The 9,988-nt window shown below is 31.2% G+C and overlaps 1 non-coding gene across 1 annotated transcript; it reads right to left on the bottom strand.

The window, feature by feature from the left end:
• Positions 1-9,463: 9,463 nt before the first annotated feature.
• On the bottom strand, positions 9,464-9,570 carry LOC145071513 (small nucleolar RNA R71). Its single transcript, XR_013690523.1, has one exon. It is a non-coding gene; the product is annotated as a small nucleolar RNA R71 (small nucleolar RNA).
• Between the last annotated feature and the right edge of the window lie 418 nt (positions 9,571-9,988).

The following is a 9,988-nucleotide window of genomic DNA, read 5'->3' on the forward strand; positions in this document are numbered from 1 at the left end:
TACCATTCACAACTTATGGGTTTAATTTTGATGTTGGTCAATGATTACTTGGTCCCCAGGTCATCTGTCGATGCTGAAGAGTTTCTTCACCTGTACTCAAGTTAGGCACAAGATATTAGGTTTTAGTTTTCATTTGTTTGATTAGAAACAAATTTATGGATCTTTCTTTGAAAATCAGCCTTCATTCTTTTTCCACACTTTTTCCTTTGTGTATAAGACAGGGATAAAGAAGATGGGTGATGGAAAAGAGTTGATTTTGTTGTTAAGGACACAAGTAAGTGGCAGAAAAGTTACGTTTTTTAAGCAGAAAAATCACTATCAAATGGTTTTTTATCGGGTTTTAACAACCGTAACAATTTTACAATATGTTGCAGGTAAGAAATTCAACAAACATGGGGAAAATAAATTAAGTCCTTCCTCCTAAGTCCTTAGATGGCAAGTTTAGTTTCAATTTTGCATATATTGGTTTTGAATGTTTAGGTAAGTTTATTATATTATCATGTTATGATTATTTAGTCTCAAAGTCGTTAGATTGGGGTAATCATGTAAATATTGTTGATTAGATCTACCTTTTTCATTTTAGACTATTCACATGCATTTAATATCCTTTTCTATTTGTTTGATAGAAATGACAACCACCTTAACTACTTTAGTAGTCGAATGATATTGGCCTAATCAAGCTAAAACAATTCCGCTATGTAATTACACTTAAAATGAATAATAATTAGACATCTTTATGCAAAAATTTTCGTTGTCCTACTATGTGATTATCCATCAGGTTCTAGAACTTAAAACAGCAGTAGTAGTCGAATCATCTTGCCATGTAACATGTCTAATAGAAACATAGGTATTATTATGAGTTGAGTTATGTAGTCAAGTAGTACAAGGTGGTTTTGCAACAATTAATTAGCTAAATTAAGAACTTCTGTCAAGTCAACGTGGAACTTCATTAATTCTTTTTACTAAATTTATCTATAGACACATGAAAGAAACTAAATAAACATTGTAGATCATAAATACAATGTTGTTCTACCAGCAAAAAAAAGGCAAGAAAGTTTGATTCTTGGTAGATCTGCATGCTCACCATTGAAGCTTTTCATTAAAACATTGCATGACAACTTTGTGTGAGAATCATACTTATATTCTCTATTCTTGATAAGTTGTGGTCTTTTCTGATATCTTCTCAAAAAATTAGCAACGTACTTAAACTTATCTTTGTATGTAGCATGAACCAATCCCTCTTCTTCTCGCGTTGTCTTTTCATTGATGTTTGTGAGCCAGAAGATTATTTTTATGTTTAATACAATTCTTGACAACCAGGAAACTACCTTGTGATCCCTCAAGTTTACCAAATTACCCTCCAAGTAACGAATATGAAGCTATAGAATAATGAAAAAAAGGTAAAATCTCTTTAACAGTATGTTTTTGGTAGTGTTTTGTATGATAACATAATGGAAGTAGTGGAATGGTCTATTCCATTTGAATGTTTGTTTTGACGGATGGAATGGAATAGCACTGATAGAGAATGTGCTATGGGTCTTATAAAAATAAATAGGTAAACATGGGGGACTTAATTGTAATATCTATTATTATCTATTTTGCACCCTATCTAGAATTATCTCAAAGAAAATCATAAATAGAGTAGTGATAGGAGTAGTGAGGTATTGAGTATTTTGTAGCTTTGAGTATCGACTTTAGCTTGGGCAGGAGGTTTCTCTTGAGAGAACTTCTCTGATTAAGGCAGGAGGACAATCATTTGGATTTCCTTTCTGATTTGTTCTTATTTCCATTTAGTAATCAAATAGCTACCTAGATCTATATATCTCATATTTTAGTTTTATTTATCTGTTATTGGATTCACGTTCTTATCAAGCTCTTTCACAAAATAATAGTTATTTTTTTGTTGAATTGGTTATAGAAGTGATCATTCCTGATTTTTTTTAAAGTTATGGTCGTTGTTGCGGGTTTTATAACACTTTTGGTCCCTACTTGAAGTAAAATAACTATTTTACCCTTCTCTCCCCATGTCATTTCCCTTTGCTTTCCTGTTTAATTTATAATTTATAAAAAAATGTGAATTTAAATTAATAAATATTATTTATAAAAAACTACTTGCAAGTTTCTAATAATCTAGAATCTTGAAGTAATAACAACTCTTGCTTGGTCAATGGCAGATGGGACAAGTTACTCGTTGAATTCAGTTATAAAGAAATAAGAAATGTAGAAGGGTTGTATCGTTTCACTAAAATTTCATTTATTATTATCAAGGCATTGTACTTTGGATTTTTGGTCACGCTATTTATGTTGGATCCACATTTGGTTTTAAATAGTTAGCATTGTATGTGAGGATTTAACCATATCATTTTAATGAAGTTGGTCCCACCTGATACTTTGCAGTTTCATGAATGTCGAACAAGAGCTACAAAAAACTTGGCAAATGAAGTATTTTTGGCTGCTTACCCGTAGAGGAACTTTTATGGTGACTTATAACTTGATAATTTCATATCCTATTTATCTTTCTATTGCCACCAATAGAATTGATACCATAATTTTCTAGAAACAGTAAAAGTATTCCAAAAGTGTGAATTTATACAAAGCACAATGCCTTTTACAAGATTTTTTTTATTAGTATAATGTTATTTATGATGTTAAATTCCATCCAAGATAATGCCATTTCTTGAAAAATTCAAAACTTCAGGAAAAGTGATTTTTTACCCAGTACAATGCTATTATAGATAATCTTGATAAATATAATTCCATTTATGTGTTAAAATTGTAAAAATAGCATGTGTTCTACCAGAAATAGTCAACAAAATAAAAAAAATGAATCTTAATAAAGTGCAATGCTATTTAACACATTTTCAATAAAATACAAGTGACGTTAAATTCTAGAAAGTACCATGAACTTTTCAGAAACACATTTCAGTTGATATAGGTGCACTCTTGTATCTAGATTTGTCAATGTTCCAAGGTTATCGTCATTTTATCATTTTTTGTAGAATCTTTAATATCAATATCTAAACAAGTATTCACATTCTCAGGTAGACAAGTATCATCAAATGTTTTAGGAGTATGTAAACTTTATCTAGCACATACAAATATCATCAAATAGTTTAGAAAAAAATTTCAATTTTATAAAATAACAGACTAATGTGCAATATACAAGTGCTTAAAATTTATGTTTAAAATAAAAACCTACTTAAAATTTATGTTTAAAATAACAACCTACTTAGATTTTCGAAAGACAACAAGCAAAAGAAATGACCGTATACCCTTTATAAGTTGGTTATAACCTACGTAACAATATAAATATCAGGAAAAAATAGATATATTACAAGGCAACAATTACACAAAATCGTTACATACTTCAATATACATCATCAATACAAACAAAAACCACAACACCACTACAAAAATAGAATAAAACCCCTCACACATGTAAATAAACGAAACTTAACTCATCTGAAACCTTTTATGACTATACGTTACACGTCATTTTTGAAAATTCCAAAATTACCCTTTGTGGGCCATGCTCCGCACGGTCCGTTTAAATTCACTACTATATATATATATATATATATATATATATATATATATATATATATATATATATATATATATATATGAAAAAATTTTAATGAGTTGAACTTGGCTAAGGGAATAGACCAATTAAACCCACAAATCCTCCAAACAAATGCGCTAAAAACCGAATTTAACATAAATTCCCCCAAACTTAGCCATACTGTCAGTTTATACCCCAAAACAAATATCTATACGACAGTGGTTCTAAATCGAATAGTTAAAGCCCCTAATAAAAAAAAATATATCATATATTGAGTCAATTCAATGCTTTGAGGATTTTTTTTTATTATATGTACTTCTACCTATATTCCTCGATTAATTAGTTAAATGACAACTGGGGTGTTACACAAAATTAATCTAATAAATAATCAATTAGTAATAACGAAATATAAGATGTGACCCTATAAGATCACATATCATTAGAAAATACTACCGATGTCCCCTATTTATTGTCAACTTGTGACATTTGAAGTCTTTACTCTTCAACTTGACCTTATTTATTTTTCTTTTTGATATATAATACAATACTTGATGAAAAATATATGAATCGGTTGTGTTTTAAATTTTTTTTAATTGTTATAAGTTTTATCAATTAATATATAACACGAATAAAAATATTTAAGGTCAAAGTTGAAGAATAAATACTTCATAAGTCAAAAGTGGATATGGGACACAGGGAGTACCATTCTATAATGACTCTTAGGTATAAAAATCTTTCAAGAGAGCCAAGAAATATTCTTTCACTCTAGCTAAAGGAACAATTATAGGCAATTATGCGAAGCTATGGTCATATGGTGAGAAGATTATAAGATCAAATCCAGGTTCAACTGTAAAACTTTATGTTGATGTAATTCCTATTAGTAAAAATTACTTCAGTAGGATTTACATATGTTTTCATGGAGTGAAAGAGGGTTAGAGGTCAATGTGTAAAAGGATAATTAACCTTGATGGTTGTTTCTTGAAAAATTATTGCCAATGTGAGTTACTTTGTGTTGTGGGTAGGGATGCTAACAATGAAATATTCCCAATTGTTTGGGAAGTTGTATGTGTAGAGAACAAAGATAATTAGAAATGGTTTATTGATAATCTTACATAATATTTGAACTTTTCAAGTCAAGGAATTGGTCTAGTTCTAATGTCTGATCAACACAAGGTATGATTCATTTTGTTATTATATTAGAATACATGGTCTGTGATTTTAAATTCATCATATGATTCTATATAATGTTGGATTAAGGTGTCTAAGCCAATAACTAAATTGGTGTACTCCTGAATTAGAAAAAAAAACTACTTTTTGGGTTGCCCTCATAACTAGTAACTGAATAGAATGATTTTTGGAGAGAGAAGTTGATTTGTTAGTTTATTATATGATTAATAAATTGTAACAAATAATTTATTAATATATTATACGATTAATATATTAATTAGAAATAGTATTATTTAATTAATAATTTATAAGAAAATAATTGGAATTCATTTTGGGATTAACTGGATTAATTAAAGTGCAAGGACTTACGTTGTAATTGTTCAATAGTTGAATAAGAAGGAAGTATAGAACCTTCCTAAGGTTGGACGGTTTTGATAAGGATAATTAGGGTTTCTGAAATATTCCTTATAGATAATTAAGGAATTCGATAATTACCAAATTTGAAATATTAATAAAATATTTAAATTAGCGTTATCCAAAGCTTCTTGTGTCAGCTATAAATAGGGTCCATTGGTCTATTATTTTTTTGCACTCTCCCTAATAACCAAATAGGCAAAATATTGCTCTCCCATCTTCTCTCCTCAAGTCTTCTAGTTGCCAGGGTTTTGGATACAAACCATTAGAGGCATTAGATTTCTGGTGCTTACTTTCCAAGGCATTTAAAGAAAGGAAATGGTGTGATTATTTGCTATAATAATAAAAAGGTATGTAACCCTAGATCTATATGAATTTCGGTTTCTATAGCCTTCCCTTAGGGCTTCTTAATGTTCATAGATTGTTGCTATAAATAGAGAAAAGATAGATCCTTTCCAGGTTACATGTGAACTTAAGGGTTTAAGTGTTTTTCCACCACGTTGATTTTTTATAACCTAGAAACGCCATCAGTGGTATCAGAGCCATGGTTTTCTGTTCATTGTGCATAAAATGAATAAATCAAAGAATTAGGGTTTATTGAAAATAAACCCTAGCCCGTGAGATTTTCGACTTTTCTAGGGTATCTTGAAACCCTAGCCTCCATAACCCTATTTTCGAAAAATGAGGGGTTCATTTAGGGTTTATCTTGTATCCTTAATTATTATTTTAAATACCTTAAAATTTGAATAACTAAAACCTAATAAACCTAACCCCAATTTTCGAAAATTAGAGGGTTAAGGATTAGGGTTAAATTTGAATTATTTTATTAATTGTTTAATTGAAGATAATTAGTTAATCTTAAGGATTATGATTAAATTTGAATTATTTGATTAATTGTTTAATTGAAGATAATTATTTCATCTATAAGGATTATGATTAAATTTGTATTATTGAAGATAATTATTTAATCACTTGGGATTTGGATTAAATTTGAATTAGTTGATTAATTGTTTACATGAAAATAATTATTTATTCCATAAGGATAAAGATTAAATTTGAATTATTTTATTAATTGTTTAATTGAAGATAATTATTTAATCCTTAATCATTTAAATTTGAATTATTTTATTAATTGTTTATTTTAAGATAATTATTTACATCCTCAATGATTTAATTAAAGGATAATAGGTAAATCATTAATTATTTAAAATTAATTAATTATTAAAAGTTTAATTTGAAAATTAATTATAAACCCTAGTATTTTGAAAAGTTTTAAGATACACCTTATATTATATATGATTAAAAGTTTAATATATATATATATATATATATATATATATATATATATATATATATATATTAGCCGAACGGATTTGATAGGACATAATCTCATTAAAGTATAATGATATAAAAGTACTGGAATCTTTTGTATAAATTCCAACTCTAGTTACTTTAGGAAGAATGTGAAATTGTATGCTAATCCATGAAAATGCATCTGAAATTATATGCTAATCCATGAAAATGCATCTCACTCGTTATATGTCATTAGTGGAGCATGTGTGGCTAACCAACACACTAAATTGGGACTATAAACTTGAGGTGATGGACAAATAAAAAATTATCATTATTAATGGAGTGTGTGTGGTTAACCGACACATCAATCCCAGATGATAAATACACTCGAGGTTGTCAAGTGGGTTTGCATGGTTATTCACATCTTAATTGTGATCCTTGGCATCCTTATCACAATTGGTAAGAGCATAATCGAGATTAAACATGTCATTGATCAGATTCAATAAATCTCAAAAGATCTAGGAGTTTCATGTGATTGAAACTAGTGAAATGATTCAACCTACCTAAAATAGATTCAAATTTTATTACGACATCCCTCTTCAAAGCTCAAATCAAAAATATGGATCCTAGCCTTAATTTAAAATTTGGGTTAATAATTAAGGATTAAAATCAACTAACTTGAATTTTCTCTTCTCTTAATTTTAGATGTAAAATCAAGACAATGATGGTCTTCCTTGTTCTTAATGGAAATGTTTTTCCTCAATATTTTAAAGATGGTCTTTGATATTTCCATATTTATACTTATTTTTTGGCAATATTTAAGTACATTTTTATTAATAAATTGATAATATGTTTAGAATAATGATACTTATGACTTTAAATTGTTATTTTCAGTCAATATAAAGGATTTTCGAAGAGAGGGACCAAAAGTGCCAAAATGTGGAACATGGGAGGTTTGAAAGACAAGAAAATAATAAATTCACGATAAACACTTAATTCACGACGTGGCGATGAAGCCCACGACGTGGCACGGGTGTTCCAGAAGATAAACATCGCGACGCGGAGGATTTCCTTGAAGGATACGGATTACTTGAAGCCCACGACGTGGCGCATCTGGCCACGACGTGGCGCGGGTTTTTGAGGATTATATAAGTCCTCCTGATTATTACGAAAGAGAGAAGCTTTTGGCAGAAGAAAAGAGTTCTAGGAGACAATTAAGAGCGAAAGAAAGGTTCTGGAAGAGGTTTTTCAACACCAAAAAGAGTAAAGGTTTATATTTTAGTTAAATAAGAACATGTCTTTCATTATTTTTAGTTGTGTTGGTTTAGTTGCTATGATGAGCAGCTGAATCTAGCTACTCTTGTTTAGCTAGATGAAGCTTTAAACTTATGAATAGTTATATGCTTATGGATTAAGTTCAGTTGGTAAAAATTGCTTGTGTTTGATGTGAATAACCTAGCATGCTATTATTTGTTTTTCTAATTGCTTGATTGCATGTTTTGTGTAGCTTAGTGACCATTAAACTGCATGAACCTGTTTACCTAATGATTTAGTGAACATTGAATTGTTAGAGCTAGGATTGACTAATCTTAGTTAGTAATTAGAATAAATAAAGCTTAGCTGTGCTAGATAACGTGTATTGTGATCATAATTGCGTTTATACAACAAATCTTACATAGCATATTTACATTCATAATTAGTTTTGTGTTTAATTATGTGTGAACATACATGGTTTGACATGAATTAGTTAATTATTGGTAAAGTTAGAACTAAATTACTAATATAACCAAAAACCAACTTAATAATCCGTAATCATTAGCTAGCCATAAGAGAGAAGTGGATTCAAACTAAACAGGAGTGTGTTTTTATTTATTGAATTTGATTTAAGTTCATCTGATCTTGTAAAATCAGATAAAAACCCTTTTAAACTTGTTAATAAATTAGGTTAATTTAATAGTAAGTAAATTAATTAGAACACCGTTCCCTGTGATCGACACCCGACTTACCCAAGCTATACTGTAATCTGACTAGGTACACTGCCTATAAGTGCATAGTTAGTTAAGTTTGTTAGGTTATAAATATTAAAATTAGTGAATACTTTTGTGCACATCAAGTTTTTGGCGCCGTTGCTGGGGAACGGCTTAGTTTTTTTCTTATTTATTTGCATTAAATTGATCGATCCTTCTTGTGGAGTAAAAACCCACAAAAAGTTAATTTTTCAACAAAATAATTTTTTTCTGTCACTCACAGAGTCCACGACGTGGCACTCCTCTGTCCATGACGTGGATAGTTAAAAACTACATTTTTTAGTTTGAAGTTAGTTTTCTTATTTTAGTTCAGTTTTACGTTTTTAGTTTAGCAAGTTGCAGGATTTCATGACCAAAAGCTCAAACACACACTTGGTGCCGCCACTTGAAGATCCCAAGTCTGCGCTTCACAAGAAAAAGACGCCCTTGCAAGAATTGAAGTCAGCTTTTTCTAGGAAGTCGGGAAAAAAAGACAGGAGAGTCAAGTTCATCAACAAAGCGCAAGACAAATCCTGAGCATTTGGACCATACACCCGTCAAAACCGAGTCCGAAAGCGATACCGAGCCAGAATTTGAAGAACACACGAGCGAACCCGTGAACGAGCCAAGGAACGAGATGGCAGCAATTGAAGAAATGTCCATGGGAGCTTACAAGAAGCAGATCCGAGAAGATGTGGGTCCCGGTTTAGTCCAACTCGCAATACCTGCCACTGCCACATTCGAGCTGAAGGGACACATATTGACTGCACTGAAGGACATCCCATTTTTCGGGAAAGATCATGAGGATGCTTTTAAGCATCTAGATGAAGTCAACGACATTGCAGATTACTTCAATGTCCCAAATGTCAACAGAAACACAGTCTTGCTTAGGATTCTTCCCATCACTTTCAAAGGAGCTGCTAAGGAGTGGTTAAAGGCACTCCCACCGGGTACAATCACCACTTATGCTCAAATGTGTGAGCAATTCCTGGACCAGTTTTGCCCGCCATCCAAGATAGCCAAACTCAAGAAGGCAATAGCCAACTTTGAGCGACAGCCAGGGGAGTCACTATACGAAGCATGGGAGCGGTACAAGGGCTTGCTCAGAAATTGCCCTCAACATGACCTAAATGTGCAGCAAGAGATGTCAATCTTTTATGACGGGGTCAATGTGATGACAAGACAACTCCTTGATTCTCAAGGACCATTGACAAAGAAAAATCCAAGGGAGGTCAAGGAGCTAATTGAAGAATTCGCGAAACACTCTCGCGAATACCACAACCCAAGGCAAGATGGAATCAAAGGCGGTGGAGGGGCCCAAACTGAAGAAATTGCAGCTGGCATGGCCATGCTGAATAACATGGATCGCAGGATAACACAAATGGACCAGTCGATACATGCCATAAGAGTGGGGTGCAAGAGATGAAGTGATCCACACTTGACCAAGGATTGCAATATAGATGAGTTTGGGAACAGAAAAGCTCAAGTGTGCTACTCTAGTGGGGATAAGTTTGATGAGGACTGGAGGAAACTGAAGAAGGAGTGG

The sequence above is a fragment of the Lactuca serriola genome, chromosome 8 (genome assembly GCF_051521515.1).
Source record: "Lactuca serriola cultivar US96UC23 chromosome 8, Lser_US96UC23_V15, whole genome shotgun sequence".
NCBI lineage: Eukaryota > Viridiplantae > Streptophyta > Magnoliopsida > Asterales > Asteraceae > Lactuca > Lactuca serriola.